The sequence below is a fragment of the Anser anser genome (genome assembly GCF_964211835.1).
Source record: "Anser anser genome assembly, chromosome: 2".
NCBI classification, from domain to species: Eukaryota; Metazoa; Chordata; class Aves; order Anseriformes; family Anatidae; genus Anser; species Anser anser.
Genome location: NC_139721.1, coordinates 7,940,767 through 7,964,843, shown reverse-complemented (window position 1 = coordinate 7,964,843; position 24,077 = coordinate 7,940,767). Strand labels below are relative to the sequence as shown.

The following is a 24,077-nucleotide window of genomic DNA, read 5'->3' as shown; positions in this document are numbered from 1 at the left end:
CTTTTGTCTTTGTTTACCTTTGTTTACCTTTTCTTTGTCTGCCTTAGATAAGTCAGATCTAGGCTTTGAAGCAAGGACTTTATTTGTACAGCGCCTGAGGGAATTCAGACCTGGTCTCTTTCTGGCAATATCCACTGCTGAAGACAACACAAATCATGAATGAGGGTTCACTAATCTGTAATGCCACAGCTGGCACGTATCTCACCTGCCTTAAGACATCGGCAGAGTAGATATGTCTGCCTGAGAAGGTCAGCTTTGGAGTCACAATCCCTTCATAGTCAGCATGGAGAAAGAAACAAGTACTTCTGGGGTATACATTTGTACTGCTTTCGGCTGGGATAGAGTTAATTTTCTTGTGCAGGCTCACATGATGCTATGTTTTGCATTTTTGATGAAAATAGTGGTGATAACACACAAATATTTTAGTTGTTGTTAAAGGAGTGCTTGCACAGAGCCATTTCTGCTTCTTGTGCTGCCTTGCCAGAGAGGCTGGGGGTGCAAAACGAGCTGGGAGGGGACGCAGCCAGGACAGCTGACCCTAAGGGACTAAAATGATATTCCATACCATATGGTGTTGTGATCAGCAGCCAAATGTGGGGTGAAGGAGGAAGAGGGGAAACGATCGGAGAGGTGGCATTTGTATTCCCAATAAAGCCCTGCTTTCCTGGAAGTGGCTGAATACCTGCCTGCTGATGGGAAGTAGTGAATGAATGCCTTGTTTTGCTTTGCTTGCATGCACAGCTTTTGCTTTACTTAGCAAGCTGCCTTTATCACAACCCACAGGCTTTCTCACTTTTACCTTTCTGATTCTCTCCCTCATCCCACTGAGGAGGAGTGAACAAACGGCTGTGTGGGGCTTGGCTGCCAACCAGCATTAAACCACAACATAATTCCTCCAGCCTGTATTGGCAACCAAATTGAGGATAAGACATATTTTACCCTAGATTGTTCAGAAAGTAATAGCTAGATATCCACTGGGCAGCTCAGAATAACTAGCTGAGACAGAAGTGAGTGTTTTAAGTGAAGAGAAATCATGCCACGTTCAGCTTGAAGACTGTTCTCTATTGAGAAGATCTCTGTCCATTTGGGTTTCTGCCTGCTTTGCACCCAGGGGACAGCACAGAGCAAGCTCATCCAAAATGTTGTCCAACGGTTATGACTCTAAGCCCTGCAAGAAAGCTCATAGACATATGAAATATGTTTAACTGGAGTTTGTCGTTTAAAATGGGGGCAATAGAAGATGAAGCCGACAGCATCTGGATTTTGGTTTCTCTGCTGTCACACTATAAATAGAAGGAGGAGGAGCAGTTACAAAACAAGTTCTCATGTGCAAGGTGAGTTCAATTGATCTCAATGCACAGTGAGGGCATTCCCATTGTAATAAATCCTTGAGAAATTGTGATTTTTGCATGGCCACTGAAGTCGTGAAAGGTGGCAGTGAGGTGCCTCACAGGCTGTCACCCACTCTGGTTTCGGCTGTCTGGGGCTTGATCAAAGGTCCAGAAACCAGTATTTTTCTGAGACTTTTTTTTTTTTGAGTGTGAGAGAGATTAGAGACATGGATGTTTCGCATCAAACAGAACCTACCCAAGGATGACTGGTGATGAGCTGGTATTAGCTAGTGTCACTCTTTTGAAACCATGAAAACATTGTGCATCAGGATTTAGCTTAGTGATTTATTTATTTATTTTTCCCTGAGTGAATATATATGCAGATTGAAGGGAAGATCTGAGGGTGTCAGCTGAATAAAAATAAAAATAAATAAATAAAAATAAATAAACAATTTGGAATACTGGCACCTTCCTTAGTATCAACTCCGTAATCCACAAAGGCAAACAACAGTATGACAGGGTGTAACATTTGCATTAAAACCACATTTTGGCAATTCCTGGCCAAAATTTCAAGATTTTAAAGATAAGTTTATGATTTTAAGCATGTAACTCAGGATTTTTTGCAGTTTGAGAAAAATAACATTGTGTGATGAAAGAAAGAATCTAAAATGTGCTGATGTTGCTCAGCGTTATATTGAAATTAGCTTTTTGTGCAAAACTACCAAAGGAGAAACTGCTTGCTGGAGATCAATGCAGTGTATTCACTGCACCACAGAGGTGACTCTTCTAATTTCATTTTAGATGGAGTTTAAATTCCACTTCAATGTTTATTTGTAAACATCAAGTTGACACAGACCAGATATTTTAGATGATTCTGTTCCTGAAACAATCTGTGATTACAAGATTAAATTAACATCAGCTTCATCATTATCTTACTCTGCTGAAATGACTGAATATATCTCCTTTGTGGCAGGTTGCACCAGTCATTTCCAGGCATCGAATCTTTATTTCTGAGATAGCACAAATAGTCCTCTAACACTTTATTTATTTTTTGTTCCCCACTTAACCAAAAGAAATAAATATTTCTCTAAACAGCAGTTCTCTTCAATTAGCTTATTATAGTTCACAGGAACAGGATGTGCATTCTGTGTCCCTTTAGAAAAAAAGTCTCTTGCTCTAAACTAGCAGTTTGCACCCAGCCTATGAGTATATTACCACAGTTGCAATAGAGCATCAACAAGTGAAGGGAATATCCAAGCCAGATACAGTCATGGCAACATCCATGACCTTTCAGGGGGAAAGGTGCTTTTTTTGCAAAATATAAACTGAAAGAAAAAAGTTTTCGCTCACTCACACTCCCTCTCATGCTCACAGGTAGCAGCAGCCAGGCACCACAAGGTTTGTGTCTGGATGGTAGGTCCACTGTGATAACATAGACGGCAAGTGACACCAGCTGTCAAGACCTCCTCAGGACTCCTGGGTTTTGCTTGGGTGGGTGACCATGATTTCCAGTAGGCATTTTTGTAGTTTTTCAGAGCTGGCAGTGATCGTTTTCTCCATCCTAACCCACTCTGCACGTCTTCAGGTCACTACTCTTCTTCATCTCCAGGCTTGGGTGTCTTGAGAAGCTGCAGGTAGATGCGCTGGGGTCATGATGACCTGCTAATCTTCACATCTTTAACACAGTCCATACACAGTCCATTCTGAGAACCCTGCCCTTGCTGTATGCTCCTGCTGATGCCTCCACACTCTGCCATTCCCATGTATTTTCCATTTGCACCATTCTTAGCCTTCCTTTTACAGTGCTGTAGACATGGACTAGCACAGATGTGTGGGATTAAACTGTAATGTCAAGTTACACCAACTGTTAAAAACTCAGGCTTTGCCACTTGATAACATTTTGGCTCTCTTGGTGAGATTTCAATCTAATGTAACATGCAACTCACGACAAAATTTGATTTTAATGCATTTTTCTTCTTGCTTTAAACAACTGAGAGTTTGTTTTGAATTTCCATGTGAGGTTAATTTTAATTGTCTTCAGCTACCTAGAACTAAATTTGTACCTAGCCTGTACTAACTGGATGTGGTCACTACAAGTCGTGTGTTGGATTAGCTGCCCCATCCAAAAATAGATGTCTAAGGTAGGAGAAGTCATCCTCTGCTAAGAGGTACATTTCTCCTAGGCACTGACAATAAGGAAAGTTAGACTTTGCTCACACCACTCAGCCAGCTCTCAGTTGGTTCAAGGTATATGAGGAGAATCCCACCCTTAACAGAAATATAACTGGAATTGTTTCCAGATGCTTAGGACCGTAAAGCCCCACAGACTGCTCTAACTACCCAGTATTTGTCAGACAGCCACTTCTGGCCTGAGAAAGTACAGAAAATAAGTGGAATTCAGCCATGCAAGGCTATAAATAATCAGTTTAATAAATCTGAATAGCTTGAGACTTAAAATGCGTGAAAATACTGATTTATTAAAATAAAGTACTCCCTGCCTTGTTGATGCTGATCTAGAGCCAGAGAATGGAGACAGCCCACTTCCTTCAGACACCTCCAAGGGATGGAACAACTCAGCCAGGATCTGCACTGTCTGATGTGTGGAACAAGCCACTATCCCAGCTCCTAAAATTTTAGGAAGATCAGGGTTTTAATCTGAGTTTTGGACTCACGGATGAGATCTTGAATGAGAATCCCTTTTATGGTTTCTTTTTTGGATGGAACACAAGAGGCTGAGTAACTTGTGTTGAAAATTCTGTTTTTATTTGGGAAAGATGAGGGCAAATCATGACCTTTATTTTCCTTCCTTTTCCTTTTTTTTTTTTTTCTTTTTTTCTTCCCTCCCCCCTCCTCTCTTCTCTCCCCCAGGTCATAGAATCACAGAATGGTTTGGTTTGGAAGGGACTTTAAAGATCACCTAGTTCCAACCAGACGAGGTTGCCCAAAGCCCCATCCAACCTGGCCTTGAGCAGCTCCAGGGATGGGGCACCCACAGCTTCTCTGGGCAACCTGTTCCAGTGCCTCACCACCCTCTGAGCAAATAATTTCTTCCTTATATCTAATCTACCCTCTTTTAGTTTAAAGCCGTTCCCCCTTGTCCTATCACTGCACCCACTGACAAAGAGTCCCTCCACAGCTTTCCTGTAGCCCCCTTTAGGTACTGGAAGGCTGCTGTAAGGTCTCCAAGGAGCCTTCTCTTCTCCAGGCTGAACATCTCCATCTCTCTCAGCTTATTTCCACAGGAGAGGCGTTCCAGCCCATCTTTGTGACCCTCCTCTGGATCCCCTCTAATAGGTCCGGGTGCCCAGAGGTCTCACGAGAACAGAGAAGTAGCCCAAGCTATTTCTGCCTAAGCTGGGGAGATGCTAAATCACTATAAATTGCAATTGCATACGGTATGCTCAGCAGTGTCTAACCACAGAAACTAACACCAGGAATATCACTGTTGGAAGGATCACACTCTCTTTCTTTACTGTAACAATACCACCAGCCCTTGGCAATTGAGAATGAATGGGGCGTTTGATAAATAATGCTGACAGTGCACAGTGTATGAACTGCTTTTGACAACAGGCACTTAGTGATAGATATCCTATGCAAAAAGCAGGCTACACACTGAGATAGTCCCTTCCAGAAGCATGGCTATTATTTTTTTCCTTATATGATAGAAAGATACCTCTTGGAAAGCTGTTGTTGCATTGTCTGGATGAATGGCAACAAGTAGTTTACAACATTTAGGGAAAAAGGACCCAGCCTTTCATTTGAGAGTGCAAGGCAATATCAGCGGTGTAGAAAAGCAGAGTCTCCAAAACAGAGGCGAACAGCTTTTGCAGTGGTCACCACTGTCTGGGAAGCCTCACGGAAGCAGCTGCTTCCAAATATTCTTTTAAGCCCATTGAGCCTTGATCCAGCTGTTAAAAATAACAATGTTTTTCATCCTCCATAATAATCGGATATAGCAGGGCAGTGCTGGAGGAGCAGTTGCATAAAAAAAAAAGCCTCTGTTATATAACAAAGATGCACCATGGCCTCCAAGCCAGAGATCCCAGGCAGATTTGTGCAGCAGCCTCTTGTCGCCGCTTTGCAACTCACGGTGCTGACAACTGCCTCTGCTCAAGGACTCTGACACCCCTGCGAACAGCTGCAGATTTGGACCGTGCCTGGATCTGGTGTCCTGTCTGCGTAGGAAGGTCGGGGAAAGAGCCCACATGTCTGTACCTCATCAGCTGTACCTCGCAGCGTGGGCTGTCGTCTTAATCCCGTGGTGCCACCGGATTTGCAGTGATCTCCTGGACTTTGCAGTGGGGAGCAGAGACGGGGCAGTCACATCTCCTGGTGCCACCGCTGCGTTCACAGGGGGCTCCTCCCAAAACCTCTCCTTTGGTTTGTGGGCATGTGCATCAACCACCCTGAGAGGAAGCAGCTCTCTGCTTTCTCCTGCCTCTCCCGGAGTCAAATTGGCACCCACCTGGGCTACATTCCTGAGGTCCTGAGGTTTTCAGAGGGAGGGATCAGAAGCTCCCCTGCAGCAAAGCACTTAAGCGTGAGCGCACGCTGACATATTCAAGCAGTCCCTCTGGGAGTCAGTAGGACGTTTCACACTGTTAAGTGCTTCTCTGGATTGGTCTCAGACTGAGCTTGAACTTTACTGTTTCACTTACCATAAGATTACCTAAGGGTGAAAAGAAACGGAAACAACTAAAACTTTCCTTTTAAAGAAGCTGAAAATGAAGACAAATATTTCCCTGAAGATTTACCAGCAGTAAGATTGGAGAAATTGGTCTGCAAAAAAATATGAAACCTATTCCCACAAAGGTTTCCTGCCTATTTTTAGCCGCAAGTTTCAGCTGATATTTCTTCGTGTGCTTAGAGCCGCACTGCATGTTGCAGCTGGGGTTTGCAGGATGTAAAAATCCAGAGGCAATTGGCAGAGTAGGAACTGTCTTAATTAAGAGAAATTAATTCAGCTGATCTGAACCGAACATGCATAGGCAAGATGGGGTTTGCTCTACTATTATCTGGTGCCAAGAAAACTCTTAAAGAGTTGAGAGAGAAGGGACTTATCCAGGGAAACACCTGATAAATGCATTAGACCTCAGGACAGTTTTCAGTCTTTGAAGTCACACCAGCTCTGGTTTGTGCAAAGTGCAGCAGAGCTTGGCATTGGTAGGCCCTCAGAGGACATTTCTCTCCTCACCATAACTCCCTTTTCCAGTGTTGACTGTGACTCGAGCCAACCTGATGCTAAGAAAGGGGAAACTGCTTCTGTGAGGGCCCTTTTGGCAAACACAAAGTGCATAGGGAGGCATTTTGGGTGCTTAACCATACACCACAAGAACGTGGAACAGATCCCAGTCTGCAAAGAGCACACCAGGCCCACACGCTCTGAACATCCCGAAGAAGGATTTTAAAGAAAAGAAGCTGATTTTCAAGAAACCCTGAGGTTAAAAACTGGATTATTCATCTTTTTTTTTCCTGAAGAGGTGGTCTGTTTGATGTTCAGTGGTACCCACCCATGGGCAGAGCCTGGAGGAGGACTGCCAAGATTTACATTGCTGAGCATGTAGTAGTTGGAAAGACCTTGCTTGAAAAAAAAACCTAACCTAGCTGGTGCCTTCAGATGGGTGAGTGAGACTATTGCTTGTCACCTGAAGCCTTTGGATGAGAGAATCTTTGGAAGCCAGTCATCTGCAGGAAATATCCATGTGCAAGTAAGAAGAGCATCTTAGAAATGAAAGTGCTTGGTTAGTCTCACTAGCTCATATAAGCATCTGGCAAGTCCACCAGGCTGTGTATGCAATGCTGGGCTTTGCCTGTGACTTAAGCAAGACCTCTGAAAACACAAAACCACCTCATATAAAACCTCATGGGTTTTGATCTGTCAAAATTGTGAGAATTTAAATTGGCATATTTCACACAGACCTGATATTTCCCTTCCTCCTGCCTGCAGTTTTCTATCATCTAGGGTACCATTTGCTCACTCTATTACAATGCACTCTTGATTTCAGTCCCCCACTTCACGACCTCAGTGCATTTTCTTCCCACCAAGGATCACAATATAAATCACTAGGTCAGGGATTAATGAGTCTAGTATTTTTAAAAAACCTCCCACACACAGGCAGGATATCGACTGATGATTCAGCAGGTGATGGGGCTGTAATAAGGGGACATTTTTTTCCTTTAATTGCTGCTGAAAAAGCGAAAAAGGAGCAAGAGAAATACTTAGATTTCTGAGACAAGGGTCTTAGCTTCACTGGGCTTTGGTTCAGTGGAATCACCTGACAGGCTTGAGCATAAAGGACTGGAAAAAGCTAAAAGGATTGATAAACTGGTAAAAGACTCCGGTATGACTTTGCCTTTCTATTCTGAAAATTGGGCTATATATGGTAAATAATAGACATTGAGAAAGGGCTGACCTGATGGTCTGTGAATGGAACAGGATGAAGGGACTCCTGGTTTCCAACCCTCTTTCTGTTGGACCTGTTTGCATATGACTGCAGGGGCAAATATTCAAAGAAGTACAAACACAAAGGCCAGAAGGGGCTATTAGAGCCACTTCGCTGAACTGTTGCAAAACTAATAAGGAAATTTTGCACAGTAGCTTCTGCACTAAACTAGTAAATTCATTGGGTGAGGTGGGGGGCACCATGGACAAAATTGGGGCAAACATGGCTGGTAAGGGCAACGAGTGGATTTTGTTGTTTTCCTTCTCAAACCAGAGGATAAAGATGTTACTGTAAGCTCAGTGGAAGGCAGTAGAAGCAAGATGCAGGAAACACTCCTGTCGGCAACACTTTGTGTGTGAGAGGTGAACTCCCACATTCCTGCCGAGTCCTTGGTGCGAGCAGAATCCTCATCTCAAAACAAACTCATTCCTGAACCTGACAACTTCCAGAGCCAGTCCTAGCCCAACCAGACCGCATCACCTGGGTTTATGTGCATGCCATCTCCACATCTTGACCCTACAGCAACCCGACAAGATGCTGAGATTTGAAGTGGCAAAGAAGAAATAGTTCTTTCTGGTGTATTTTATAATAATTAATTCTTTCACTGTACAAGGAAGGGAAAACAAAGGCCTGCCTTATTTCTTATCATGAAACTTTTTTTTTTTCCCCTTCATGTCAGTAAAAGTTAATAGATATCATTTCCCATTTCCTGCCAAAAGAGAAGGAAAAATCACTGGGTAGCAGGTAGGTGGATATAAGAATCAAATGTGACACAATGAAAATATTTTGACTAACACGAATTAACATGCATTATATTTTAAGGTTTTAATGATCATATGCACAGACATTAAGGTGTCTGATGGAGCTGACCTGCTGTAATCTACAGAAGTTTTATTTTATTTAATTTGTTATTTGTTGTATGAAAATCCAAGGAATTCCCCCTCTCCTTCAAATAAGCATCAGATATACTTCAAAAAAAACTGTTCATCTACCACTTCACAGAAGTTGCTTTATTCCTTCGAACAAACAAACAACAACAAAAATAAAACACACACAAAACCAACCAAGCAAACAAGCCCCCTCAAACCTAAAGCATGTACAACCTCCTTTATAAAAATGCCCAACCAGCCAATCAGAACTGGAAGCCACAGAACAAAGAAGGCATTTTTACTGTTTGTTTCTATCCTAGCCCTGTGTTTTCCCCTCATATTTTACATTCCCTCCTACCTGCTGCTCTCTTATCTGAAGCTCATTCTTTCTCTCTTCTGTTTGACCCCAGGTTAAATGTATCATTTATTTCCATGATATCCTTCAGCATTTTGCATTTGTCTGTGAAGTCCTCAGCCAGCTTTTTCTTTACTAAAGATTAAAGGAGGTTGTTTTTCATGCTGTTTTGAGTAACAAGAGTGAAAATCTGCAAATCCCTCTCAGATGTTCTTATGCCAGTCTCGCTGCCTGTGCCCATTCCTCTTCACTTCCAGAGGAGAAACTGTCCCCAGAGTTTCTACAGTGTTGGCTCTTTGTATGTCAGGGGAGGAAAATAGTTTTGCAGAATTTATAAGCTGTGATGGCAACCCAGTGACCCTGAGAAAGATACTGATATACTCAGAGACAAGAGAGCAAGGCTACAGATAACATACTTGAAATACCTGAATCCCAGTCCAGCACTGCAGGCAAGCTCGGTTCAGAAGTAAGCTCCCAGTCAACCTAAACAAGTGATAAGACGAGGGGAAATGGCCTCAAGTTGCACCAGGGGAGGTTTAGGTTGGAGATTAGGAGAAATTTCTTTACAGAAAGGGTTTTGCAGCATTGAAACGGGCTGCCCAGGGAAGTGGTTGAGTCACCATCCCTGGAGGTCTTTGAGAAACGTGTTAAATGTAGAACTAAGTAGTGTGGTTTGGTTGTGGACTTTAGTACTACGTTAAAGGTTGGACTAGATGATCTTAGAGGTCTTTTCAAACCTGAATGATTCCATGATGATCACAGCTTCCCTCCTGAGCTGAGCAGAAGGGGGAATATGGTGTGAAACTCGTGTCAGCTCCTATGAGTCAGGCCAGTATCTTCCGCAATTACGATGTATACAGAATGGCACAAACAACTCGTCGATTACAGCTGTTGTAAAGAGTGTGTGCAGGTATGTTTCTAGGATACTGCCTCATATACTAATGCCAATTAGTACAAGACTGAAAGCAAATATTGAAAAAGATAGAAAGGGAGACGGCAGCAGCAGTGAGCTCCATGGATTAACTGGCATGTCTGAATCCTCTTGCTTTGACTGGGTTTCGTCTGGACCTGCCAGCTGGTTTATATGAAACCCCTTAGCTGTCCACTAGGGACAGGGAACAATTTTTTCTCTCGTCACAAAAACTCTGGGCCTCATGATTTTATGGACCTCTCTCATACTTCTTCCTTAAACTGTTTCATCTCTACTTGCAGCATGGTGAGTGTTAATCTCCTCAATTGTTCCTCATACAGAAACCATCCATTTCCTCAAATCACCATTTTCCTTCCCCTTGAACATATTCCAGGTCCACTGTAACTTACCTAAGGAAGGAATGGTTTGGGGGCAGAACCACACACAATGTCTACTTACATGTGCGCAGTGGATCTGTTCTTTGATCTTTTCTCTATTTCTTCTGAAATAGTTCACTTTTTTTTTTTTTTGTCTTTTGTTTTCTTTTTTCTTTTTTTTTTTTTTCCTCTCTCCTTTTTGGGGAAGAAGATGCAAGAAGGGGCAAACAGCTCTCTAGTTTTTACGCTGCTTTCTTCCATAAAACTATCTCGTTTGGCACATGAATAAGGCCACTAAGGAGAAAGAGGTGCAGGAAGGAGGTTGTCTGGAGCAAGACACGTGGATCAGACATGCTGATCTCCAAGGAGCTGGTTAAGGGACTAATAGAGAGGCAGGATATCAAATGATGAACTGGGATGGTAAAGAGACTGAAATAGAAAAAGCAGGTGACAGAATATGGCACCCAGGTCACCCAGCCAGGAATAATCTTCCTCCCCACTTTTCTCTGTCTTTCTTTTTCCTCTCCACTCCTCTGTCCCAGGCAGGCTAAAAGAAGCATGACAACCTATCAGTGATGGAGGGCTTATGGAAAGGGCTAATTGCTTTCTTTGCTTTGTTCAGATGTACAAACAGACCATCACTTACAATCATTATCCAGTCTTCATACATCACACAGACCAGTTCTATTTTCCATGCTCTAAATATGTCACAGGCACTGTATTTGTCACTAATTGCACAATGGGCTATGCAGGTCTGCTTTAGGAGCTAGTAATTTGTTAATATAAGACATGGGGCTTTGGCTTTATCTCAAATTTCCAAATGTTATTGAGGCAGTTAAATAGTTTATTTGTTTAAAAGACATCATAAGCTGCATTTTCTGTCATTTTTATGAAATCATATACGAAAACCAACAAGGTCCATGTTATGACATTGCATTTTGTTTTAATAATGATAGGATTACTGAGTGGAATTCTGGAAAAAAAAAAAAAAAAGGTCATTTCTTCCAGGCATATTCAAGTTCTTTGGCTCTACTTCTCCTTGTCTTTTTGGCTTCTGACCAAGTTAAACTGCATTTCAGAGTTGTTCATTTTGTCTTTCATCAGTGTATGATGGTTTGTGGCAGCAGAAGCCTAATAAAAGAAGCAGGAAAAAAAAAAAAAAAGGTCAGAGGTTCTACTCCCACCCTCATTTATATGTAGGCAACAACAACAAAGGCAAAAGAGCTGAAGGGACACTCTAGTGACAAGAACCAGCTTGATTTCTTAATGCAGATGAGACAGTACTGGAGCCATTGGTTGCAGGGATTTTATTTACCATGGGCTTTGCCAAATCTTTACAGCCAGAATATCAGTAGCTGTTTAATTCCTTCACTCTCAGACTGGAACAAATGCATGGAGCCCAAATATGATTCAGTCCCTTCCTTGCTTTGGGTACTGATCAGGCTGTGGAGTTGTTCCAGCTAGCAAAAAGCCTCAAAAGGCACCATTCAAACCAGTTGTCATTGTATTTCCATATGGAAGGTACTATCCACACAGCCAGCCCGGCTGGCCAGTGTGCAAACAAGACAACATCTTATCGTTGTCTCTCTTCATTAAGGCGATTTTGCACGCCGTCCTTTAGGTTTTAGAAAGCACAGGTATGTAGCAACAGTACTTGTATCTGGATGTTTTCTGTGACTAGTCAAAATGGTAATTCAGATACATCTCTGCCAGCTACCAACCTAAATTAATGTACAAAAGAATACTGACCGTATGTCAGCATCAGGGGGTGGTGATGCTGATGCTTGACTGTGAGCTCCTCCAGCTTGGTCTGGGCTTGAGCAGCCACTGTGCAAAGCCCTGCCTGGACCAAAATGTCCCTCCCTGACTTTGTAGTTCCCTGCATGTTATTAGTCCCCACAAGAGTTATATCATTTGGTTTGCATGAAGCTGCACAAAAAAGCCCAATGGGAAGAGCCCAAGAGGGCTGGGACACCCACCCAGTGCCATACAATACCATGCAGAGTCTAAAGGTGATGTGAAGAGTTGTGTAAGCTCTAAGCTCCTTCTTGGGCCAATAATTAGCTGCCTCTCAGAAAGGCTAATTTGTTTAGGTAGGCTCTCCTGAAGTGGTTATAAAGTGTCCCGTTCCAGAGACAGCAGTGTCCTGGTCCAGGGTGTGGCGAGACTGGGTACCTCTGAAATAGCTCTCCAATGTAAATATGGCATGTAAGCACGAATATATATCCAGGCTCACGAAGAGAAGCTGCAAAATTGCCCTGGATGAGTTGATAATCTATCCTCCAATCTCACTGAAAATTTTTTGAGCTACCAGTGAGCAGAATTTAATTGCACTAATTAATCTGCAACCAACCCATAGAGATAGGTGGGCAGTACGGTACCTCCAACCATCACAGCCCCTGTGTATACAAAGTGCCTAACACTCCCAGAGGTCTTATTGTGAATAAACACCATAATACAGCTGCTGTTTCCTGTGGGCTATCAGTTAAATGTATTCTTGAGAAGGTTATATATTAATTTCTCAGCCTGAAGTTGTACACCCACCCTATCAGCCTGGTGGCAACTTCACGTCAGTTGAAGTTAAAGCTGTCCTGTCCTCCAGCTGGCCAGGTTGGTATAGCAGCAATATGGGTTTGCCAGCACAGAACTCAAAGCCTGACCTAATTTTCCAGGCTTTTCAAATGGGATTTTCTGTCTGTGCCAAAATTTTTCTGCAGCCAGACTGCTATTAGTACCTAAGCTAATATATTTTAAACTATATTATGCTGTGGTCAATGACTTGGAGGTACTCAGTCAAGTCATGGCAAAAAGGATCAGAAAGTAAAAGAGGTAAAAAAGTAACTTTTTTTTTATCTTGTACTGTTTTTTGGAAGACTTGAATTTTTTTGAGGATGCTGAATGCTGATTTTAAGGTGCTGCTTAGATATGGATGCAAGGGAGGAAACTGCTTGGAATCACGAGAGAGGGTGGTGTTTGCTCCTGCCCTGACACACAACCCTCCACATGCACACACACATGCACTGGGAGAGATGCACCATCCCTAGTCCCTGGTTAAATCCACCTTGAAACTACCCAGATATGATAGAGAAGGCAAGCTTCTGGTGCTGAGCGTAGACCCTGCTTTCCCATTTTGTTGGTGCAGCACAAATGGCAGTTCTATTCTCCGTAAATACTAAGGGGAGAATAATTCACATCCCTCCCCACCCCTTTGTAAACTACGATTATGCTTCCCCCCCCACCACCACCACCATTTTTATTTGTGCTTGAGTGTCTATAAGTGATGCCTGTGCTGCCAGTTACCTTTTAGATTTCCATGCAATGTGGCAGAGAATCACTGGTTGAAAGACTGCTGTCACAGGGAGCTAAATCAAACATCTCTCTTTTGGCCTTCAGCAGTGTCACCATGATGGATGGGAGACATCTTTCTCCATGGCTTTGCAGGTTGATATTTTCCATTTAGCGAAGTGTTTTTATAATGCTCACTTTGTGCTCTACAGGGATAGTTTTCTACTGTGCCCTTCAAGGTTGGGGCAAAAAATAATAATCCCCAAATGAACACCACAAAAATAATCTAAAAATTTCAAATCTTCAGTATTGCCAATAATGTAACAGAAGTTGAAGAGAGACCACAGATAATTTTCTATCGCTGCACTTGCCCCTTTGGAAACCTGAGACCCTCTCCTGCCTTCAGTATCACCTCCCACATGCAAACTCTTCAGGTTTAGTGAACCCAGAGATGCTGCTCCTTGAGAGCCCTGCTGCTCTGTGCTGCAATCTCCCTTGGATATGCTCACTTGCCTCCCGGTCTGAAGGGTGCACCCTCCACAGAGAAATGCCAGCACAGTCCTTTCTTCTCCTTCTTAAGAAGACAATGAGCAGGCAGATAACTTGTGGCCCTGCCTGAATATACAACCTATTTGTTCTTGCCTTAAATACCTCCACATGAGGCAACTTCCAGATAATGTCTTGTGGGAAAGGTCCATACTGAGGCAGTCAGGGTGTGGGGTTGCAGGGCCAGCACAAGGCTGATAGGACCTGAAACTTTTCCTGCTTTTTTTTTTCTTTTTTTTTCTTTTTTTCCAGATGTCTAAATACAAGCATCTAATGTAGTTTTACTCCCTTTTTCTCCCACCTGCCTTCCAGCTGCACTTCTACAAGACCATAGCTTTTCCATGGGCCCTATGTCCTCTTGGCCAGTTTTGTGTGGATGTGTTGAGTAATTGAATAAGCCTGAAATAGCTGAAAATTAGGACTAATATTCTGAGTTGTCTAAAATGACACTAGCTACCCATGTTAAGGCAACTGGATCTCACTGCAAGGTGGTGACACCAATGCACAGGCCACTCACCTGCCTCCCCCAGTCCCGAGTTGAAAGTGCAGGAGATTTCTGGTTACCAAGCACAGCATCATAGGGACCATCACTTTGTGCGACAATTCATGGCATTTTCTCATTAATTTCTGGGCCATCTTTTCAGAATCCTGTATGGGAAGCAGAATGGCTCTGCTCTTTATTTTCACAGCACTTTTTTGTCTGTCTGTCCCTAGCTTTTAGTTTTTCCCCCAACAGAAATTGAACTTGCAATGATTTGTGCTTTAAGGGAAGTTATGATGATTAGAGCTATATTTTCTAGTTGACATTTGCATTGTCCTTGTTAGTCATCATTTGTAATACGCTATTGTTTTTAAGTGATTATAATTATAAAAAAAATATTTGGTTATGAACTTTCTGGAGTTTGCCAGCTCATTACCACTAATTAAGAACTTTGTTTAGTGTAAGCCCGACAGCTGGCATACACATAGAGGAGCATTTATTTCCCAGTCTATTGACGGTGATGTTGTTTTAAGTTGTGCAGAGGAGACATTTTAAAATTCCTTTTTTTTTGAAACTAAGTCTGCTTCCAGGCTGAAAACTCATTTGTTTTTCCTGGTTCAACAAATCAGGCAAAAGGAAAAACAGGCAAACAGGAGGCAGAAAAGCTGGATGATGTAGTTAATGCAGCATCCGTGTAACCTTTGCTTCTCCTCCTTTTCCAGCTGCAATTTGTTCACAGTCTTTGCCAGCTGCTGCTTAAGAAATTCAGGTTCTCTCACCTTAAACTGCCCTGACTAAGCTCAGGTAAATTAATCTCATTGCCTCAGCTACTCTTTTGTTTGAATGGGGAAGAATTTTGCCAGAGCAAGTGTAGCAAGCACGCTTTTCCAAAGCAAAGTGTTTATTTCCTCAGGAAGGGCAGTGTGGTTTGCACTCCCAGCTTCTGCACTCACTGGAGACTCTGAAGATTGCCTCCCATGTATTATGTGAATGAAGAAGATTTACTGAATTGAAGTTCATAAAGCACAAGGAGCTCATCAGGTAAAATATACTATTTAATTGTAAAGCCATAATATATTATGATTTCTTGCTATTGTTTTTAATACTGTAATTATTTTGCCAATTGTTTGTGGTTCACTCTCTCTCTCCTGGCTGTTGGTGTGTTAAAAAAGCTCTATTTACAGTCCCATTCACCATTTTGCCTTGCTTCCTTCCTACCACTCTTCTTCTCCCTGACTAGTAACTGCATTCAGAAATGCAAACAGGTTTAGAGAGGGAAAATCTGTCTAAATATTTCAAAGTCAAAAAAAGAAAAAAAAAAAAAGAAAAGAGGAAAAGTAGAAAAATTCAAATACTGCATCCTGATGGGTTGAAAGCAGAAAGTTTGCACAATTTGCTTCGCCTGTGCCACTGCAGTTCAAGGGCTTGGATCAATTGGAAATCATTTGCTGGCTCCAGTGGGCTTTTGGTCAGGTCCTATGTGAAATTCAATTGCCTAATGAGCTCTCAGAAGGGCTATGAGCTGTGCAGGCAGGATACAGGGATAGGCTCTCAGCTCTCTCAGATAAATACAATGAACAAAACCTTTGCAGGTTTGAATAGCCACAGAGTTCACACAAGGACACATTTCACACATCAAAAGTTTGGGCACTGCATGGTCTTACAGGACCTCTACTTTTAATTTGGGCTTGAATTTGTAAGGAAAAAAAATCTCACAGTTGCACACCTTACAGACCTTTGAGCCAAAAGGGTGGTTCAGACTCTGGTGGGAGAGTGTCCTGTGTAAGTACTTGTCTCTGTCACCTGCAGGTACTCAGAAAAGGATGAACTGAGGTGTGAGAGATGTGCTCATGGCAGGATTTGTAGAGCTTTTCACACTGTGAGTGACAAGAAGTGAGGAAGAGCATCCCCCTGAAACCTCCCCAACCGTCCTGTCTCCATGGAACAGATTGCATGGAAAGAGCACAGAGAAGAGGAACAAATGCAACAACTTTTACCATGTGGAAGAGAAAAACTTATCTCTAAGTCTTATAAGGGCTCAGGCACCTAGTCACTTCTGTGCCATAAGAGCTGGGGCTGGCTTGAGACTTCAGGGAAGGCTGGAAGCATGCTGCTGAACTGAGAATCAAATGGCTGCAAGCACCTTGCAAGGGCTTCACAAAGCTGTGCATTGACTACAGGCCACATCTTGGGGACATCTGGATTACAGAAAATCTAAATACTGAATCACCTGCCAGAGCAGCAAGGTCGGAAGCTGTGGCCTAGGCTTTGCTGAGCTGGTGTAAGACTGGGTACAGCGGCAATGCCAAGAGAAGTTGGAAGGGACACCCCAATGACTTGGGGCCACCTTCATGAAATAAAATTCTCCACTAATTCTTCATTTGTATCATAAATTTCCCTTACCTTTAAATAACATAACTCCACTGAAGTTTTTATTATATTGCCAGCTTACTCTGAAAGCTTACTTGATTCCCTCTACATTTACAGAAAAGGTCAGAATCGGGTTCTGATAACCTCCCCTTTCACTGCTATACTCACAAAATGGTTGGGACTTTGCTAGCCAGGAGGACAGCAAGGATGTAGGCTCCAGCATGGCTAGTGACAAATGATAAGGAAAGGTTCACCTTACCTTGGGCAAAATATAGTAACTTTTATAATCTTGGGAGTAGGAATGACCTGGCCAGACTGAACCTCTCTCCTTTGCTTCAGGCACAGCCTGTTTTCAATGCCCAGCTCTTTGATGTGAGTGCTTTACTGTAGGGACTGTTCTTATACGACCATGTGTCAGTTCAAGGAATTGAGCTCAAGAAAGTGCCAGCTTTCCGCTGCCAATTACTGCATGATAAAATTTCACAGATCATCACTGGCATTTGTGTACTCGAGGGCTCACATCACAGTCAGATATGATTGAACACAGCTGCTCACATGTCTGAAATAGGCAGAGCAAGCTTTGCACAAAATGCTAGACAGTGGTTGCCTACTTTCACAGTCAGTCTTTGAGATACTACAAGGCTGCAGCTCTGTGCTCTGCCCCCTAACGAGTTCATCTGGCTGTCAGGAACCATGCTGGCTTGAATCAAACCTCTTGATGGGGTCTGACCAGTGCAGTGTGAGCAGCACTGGGAAGAGAGAAGCAGGCAGCTGACAACCAGCCCAGATCTAGGAATAATAGCGGTGCCTTCCCCATCCCTTCTGGTGGTAAAAGACAGCTGTTACCAGCTAGCAGGAATTTGCTCCTGATGAAAAACAGCTCTTCTGGCTAGGTATACCCATGCCCCAGTACGGGCTGCACTTGGGACTGCATGTGAAATATGTGCATATGAGTGCATTGAAGCTTGACATTAATTTGCACGGTTGTTTTCTCTTGTGTTGCTTCATGTTAAGTTTCAGCCTATGCTCATGGAGAGATATAGATGAAGCTTCCCTGGAATTAAGAGGGTCTTGAAAGGTGAGTTTTGTTCCTGAACCACTGTCACTTCTTTCACCATCTTGTTCCTTCTTAGGACAGTTAGAAAAAAGCTTCTGAGGTTCTGGTTTTCCTGACACAGCAGTGTCACCCAGGCTGTGATTACAGAGCTGCTTTCATATCAGGAAAAGAGAAGACCTTGCATGTGATAAGGTTTCCCTGTTGTCTAGAGAAAAGCTGAGCTTTCATACTTCATTGCTTTTCTGCAGAGCTGCTTTCCAGCTGGCTGGTCCCCAGCTTGTCCTGGGGTTATTTCTCCCCAGGTGCAAGACTTTGCACTTTCCCTTGTTTAATTTCTTGAGGTTCCTGTCATCCAACATGTTGAGTTCCCTTTGGAAGGCAGCTGAACCCTCCTCACAGTTCTGTGTCATCAACAAAATTGCTGAGGATACTCCCTGCCCCATCATCCAGTTCATTAATGAAGATATTAAACAAGACTGGACCCAATATTGACCCCTGGGGTACACCAGTAGCTACTGGCTTCCATCTGGACTTTGCACCACCCTTTGGGTCTGACCGTTCTTCCACTTTTGAATCCACTTCACAATGAATTCATTAAACATGAAGTCATTTCACTCTCTAATGCCAACACGTCCCTTAAACCCTGGATATGACTGGAGTTTAAATGGCAGCTGTATGATGTTGATACACAATGGTGAAACGCACCTGGTCAGGGACTTCCCACTTTCTACTTTTCTATGTCATCTTCGGCGGCACAGAATGGAGTTGTCAGCATGTCCTCAGCAAGCCAAACACCTGCATACTCAGGTGAGATCTGGTCTTGCCAATAGTCACCAGACCTGCAATTCCACCAGCCTCTGACCAGCAAAAATGTCAATTTTCATCTCTCTCACTCTCACTGGTGTTCCCTCCTGCTGTGGTGGCCTGAAAGCAGCAACATCTGTGAGCTATAAGAACGACTGTGGTCAGGGATGTGTCTGGTTCAAAGAAAAATGAAAATTATATCCCGAAACTGCTTTCTGGGAAACCATTAACGGTTACAAAGTAAATAATCCGTTTTCATTATGATGAGAGTTTTAAGAAGAAAACACTATCCTGTCCTTGTGTTCTAATGGTGCACATTTTGCACACTTATATGAGGGATTATCTCCCTTATCCCCTGAGTTTTACTTCAGGAAGATGTTGGGACATTAAACTGCCTAGCTCAAAGTGGGAAAAATACATCCAAGGGGGTGAGGTGTTCAGCTGGGGCAGCACTGGGGACCTCACCAGCTCCCATGGGGCTTCTGTGCCAGGATCAGCTAAAGCCAAGGCCAGGCATCACATGGGTGAAATCGAGACACGTTAGCACAAGTGCAAAGACTATATAAATGCCTGCATTCAGGTGTAAACTAACTATAGAGGAACATCTACCTGAAAATACGATTGTGGGGTAAACAAATGAGTGGATGTATTTCAGCTATGGCTCAGTAAATACCTATAAACCCGCACATACCCGTAATGCATGAATAGTGATCACCTGCAGTGAGCGATGGCTGGGTACCTGGAATGGGAGAGGTGTTCAGTAAGGAGTAGCTTTGGTCCTGAATTTTTCCTACTCCTCACCTTGAAGGCACTTGTTCTCATACCTACACTTTGTGACCGAGGTGTAAACTGCTCCTACATCCTTTTGCTGCTCTGCATCCATACAGTGATGGTATATTTTCCTTTCGGAGGGTTTGCAGGTGAAGTTAAACATCCAGATAATGTAAAACACAGTGAGTATGATGGTTTGGTATATAAACGCTTCAATACATGCACCATAATTACTAAAAATCCAACCTTTTATACATTTTCAGGATTTACATAATTTTCAGTTTGGAACCTGAATGTTTCTTCTCTCTCTTAAGCCTGATGGAAAAAGCTTTTTTTATTATTTTATCTTTTTTCCCCATTTTTTATTGTTATTTTTTTATTTATTTTTTAAACTTTCTCCATCCCTTACCATTCTGTCTCCAGCAGCAGAGGTGAGGCAGGCCCATGTCCCTGCAGCCCTGGCACGCACCAGGCACATTCCATCAAGTTCCTTGTCCAAATGAAAAGCTGAAGTGGCTTCTCTGTGCAAGGAGGATTGAAACCAGATCCTGTTATTAAATTTGCTAAATGGGAATGTAATGATTTATGAGGAAGGTAGCGAACACTCAGAAAGAATTTGGTAATAATAACACTGGTTGAAGAACAGCATGGAGCAGGCTTCAGAAGTAAAAGATCAGTTAAAAAAAAACAAAACAAAACAAAACCAAACAAACAATCAACAACAACAAAAAAAACACATACACATAAAACAAACCCACAAACAAAGAAAAAAATAAAATAATAACAATAACAAAAATAACCTAAGAAAAACTACTAGATGTGAAAGAGATAAAAAAAGTTTATATTTTTCTAATGAGACCAGCAACCAAGCAAAGGACTGAAGTGGGTTTCATCTGATGTATCCAATAAGAGGCACAGACAATAATATCGTTCTGAAGTCATGCTTGAGCAGTTCAAAGCTTGCAACATATTTAACCATGCACCAGTACTGCCGGCAGATATGTAACTAAATTCTAGATGTTCCTTTGAAACGAAATAAAAATCTATCATCTCCATAAGTGTTTATTTTTCTGGAATATGTGTGGCAAAATTCAAAGGGTACTGAAAGTTTTTGTTGACTATATTGAGCACTGGGGGGTCTTAGCACATTTAGAAAAGGTTGGCTTATCGATGCAAATTTTAGCCAGCTTGGAAAAGCAACACTCTAGTTTGTCTTGTAAGAAAAGGGGTGAGGGTGTCTGTTCATGGACTTGCATATGTTTAAAGCTTTTTCAAAAGGGAAATTATGTCCCTTAAAAAATAAATAATAATTAAAAAAATGAATTAAAAGGGAATTTAAAGATAAGAGGGAAAAGGCATTGCCCCTTTCCATGTTACTCTGCAGTGAGTCCGTGCTGCAGCAGGATCTAGCAATGAATGCTACACACCAAATGGGGACTGAATGAAAAGAAAAACCTGGAGATGTACAAGATCTGCTTGTGTGAACCCTTCCAAACCTCCCACCGATTTCTCTGGGATAACAGATATCTCACGGTGTCACTGTGGGCAGGAAAGGAAACTCAGACCTGATAAGAGGTGGACTAAAAGAAAGCGGTATCTCTGTGACAGTGACCACGTATTGCTCTCAGGGCCTGGGGAGCACACACAAACACACATAAAGATTTAACTCCAGGCTCCCTCTGACTCAGGCAGAATTGCTGCGATTAACCAGACTCGCTCCTGGAAAATGGTGGTGGCCCACCACAAGTGGGAGGAAACATTTATATGTCTTTTTATTGTTTTTCTAAGAATGGCAGGATCTCTCCTGTTGCATTCCTTTGCTTCTGTGGCTTTTTCACCACCAGACTATTACAATTGCAGCACCATAAATTTTTCCCCCATTTTTTTTTTTAAATTCCTCTCAGCTGATTTTATTTCTCCAGGCACTCTGCACGGTATAATAACGTGTGTAAAAGGGAATATTTACTTTTGCAATGCTACCTGCCCCGAGAGCAGCAAGGCATCCTGTGTAACAGCTGTGGACACTAATTCACTGCAACTGCAGTCTGTTTTCTCAGCATCAGCTACATTTCTTTTCCATATGCTAACTCCCTTTTAGCTTAATTTTCCCATTACCCAGCAGTAACATTGAGTAACTGTGTTGGGCTGTATTCAAATGCAAATTAATATCCCCTTCTGTCCATTAGCTCCACTGTTTCTTGTCTAGTCAAAGCAACTGGAAACAAGCAAGGAGCCTGGTTCAACGGTCGGACAGAGGGGCCCTGTCTGGGCTGGGGCTGCTGTTCATCCCCGAGAGCAGACACAAAACAGCAGGCTGTCAAAAGGAGAGGTCCTTCGTCAAGACGTTTCCTGTCAACTAACCCCGAACTCCAGCTAGTCAGCATATGCTGTAGCTCTCTTGAATGGCGGTGTTTGAAGTATGTAATTCACACAAGGTCTGTGCTGTGCTCTGGGTTGGAAACGTCCGCTGGATCGGCAGTGAGAAACCTTTAAGCAGGGCGGGGGAACTGAGGGGAAGGGAGATGCCACTGGGCAAACCGTATGAGTCCAGTCTTAAACATGGGTAATGAGCCAGGCTGTTAAGCTAGAGAAACCTTTAAGTAAAATAGCCTGGTACAAAGCATGTTCCCAAAAAAAGGGGATATAGACATGAATGTTGATGCTGACAGCATGATAGAAGGGGAAAGGAGAGGGTAGAGAGAACAAAAATAAATATAAAAACATATGGTTTGTCTCAAAAGGTGGTGTCTCTTTTTTTTCCCTGCTCTCTCTCTTGTGGGACCACTTGGGACTAGAAATACTAGCACCATGCTGGGAGGAAAAAGTGCTCTAATTCCTCTGCACCCCCACCCAGAAAAATGAAGCTCCACCCATGTGAGTCACCAAATCCCGAAGGGTTTATCCATTCCTCATACCTGTGAGTTCCATTTGAATTTGTTTCCACTCTGATGCTTAATCTTCAGTCACCTACTGGTCTCACCTTTCCCTTTCAGCACAGGCATGTGCACTTGTGTTAATACCATTACTCCATGCTAGGCAGATCTCCTGTTTTGTAAATAAGATGATGGAGTAAATTTTTTATATATTTTTTTTCCCTTTTTCTTTTCCTGCCCACTATTTGCAAAATCTTTTAGTTTAACTTGACAGTTTACCTTTGAACATCCCCCCCACACACACCCTACCCCCCAAAAGAAAGGGATGCAAGAACAGGAATAGCATCCATCACTTAGAGGGCTTCAGAACATGATAAGAAACAAAGCTGATGCCTGAATCCATGCCAAGGCTACTTAAAGTTCAGTTGCTGGAGAAGGCAAGGCAGTGAGGACAGAATGTTTTGGTTAAAGACGGTGAAGTACCACTTCTTGGACTCCACAGTTCCAGCTGAGTTAGTTACAGTCATTTAATCAAGAGGCATCAAAGAGAGCATCCCCCCACTCAGAGCAATCCCTGCAACATTGGTCGGAAATCTCAGATTGTAAACATTTGGAAAAAGTTATGTGCAAAATGGCTTGTACACCAAATCTGAATGTGGTGTAAATAAAAGATATTTGTAATCAGTTCACAAAAAGGAAGGGAAGAAATTAATGATGGAATAAATTACTTACCATGACAAAATCATTGCTGCTTACAAAACCAACACCTTAAGGTTCACATTAGGTGAAAAGACCTGTGCTGAAGTTTTCCATTTCTGGTAGCTCAGAGCATTGCTTAAGTTCATACACGAGACCCTTTCACGTGTAAGGGTTCTGTTCCTCCAGTGCAGAACAATAAACCCGTCAGCCCAGGTAAGTGCTGAAACTCAGCCATCTGCAAGGTGCTGCCATGGAAAGAGCCTATTGCACCCAAGTTTTTGGCTGTGGAGATTGTTCTGGAGATTGTACTTTTTGTATGGGACCTTGGTTTCTTGTTACCCTTTGGAGAGAGTAAATTCCATGGCAGATCAGTGTTGGTTAACTTTAGACACACAAAAAAGCAAAGGCAACACTCCTTCAGCATGGACATGTGATACCAGGCAAGGAGAGGTTTTGTCACAGGGTGATGAAAAAAAAAAAAAAAAAACAACAAACATTTTCTGGACAAAGATGTGAGAAACTAATCCTACAGTGACTGAAAGAAATCAGACAAATGTTACACAGAACAGATAGACTTTCATCTCTGACCTGCCCGCAAAGGACAAGCACGAACTAAAGGCAGGCAAAACAACGCTTGTCCAGCTGGCCTGCCTTATCTTGTAAGAGATACAGCAACTGGGTGCCCAGCTTTGAAGCCAATCAAATGATGGACCTGCTAAAACTGATTAGCACAGACTTGCGTGCTGGAAACCAGAGCTGGGGATGCAGCGCTCTGAAGTGGAAATGTCTGGAAAACTCTGAGGCTGTGAGATCCCGGAGGAACATGTGGTTCCCCTCTGTCAGCTGCTGTCAGGTAAGGAAAGGCAGGGCTGGTATTTCTTGCAGCTGAGCGGGCATGTTGTGTTG

The 24,077-nt window shown here is 42.7% G+C and overlaps 1 long non-coding RNA gene across 2 annotated transcripts; it reads left to right on the top strand.

The window, feature by feature from the left end:
* The first annotated feature begins 472 nt into the window (after positions 1–472).
* LOC310893860 lies at positions 473–21,870 on the top strand. 2 transcript variants are annotated; one of them, XR_014579373.1, is made up of 3 exons: positions 473–1,334; positions 15,511–15,638; positions 16,407–21,870. It is a non-coding gene; the product is annotated as an uncharacterized lncRNA (long non-coding RNA). The 2 variants fall into 2 exon arrangements; XR_014579374.1 differs by lacking the exon at positions 473–1,334 and adding an exon at positions 15,317–15,401.
* Positions 21,871–24,077: the final 2,207 nt, after the last annotated feature.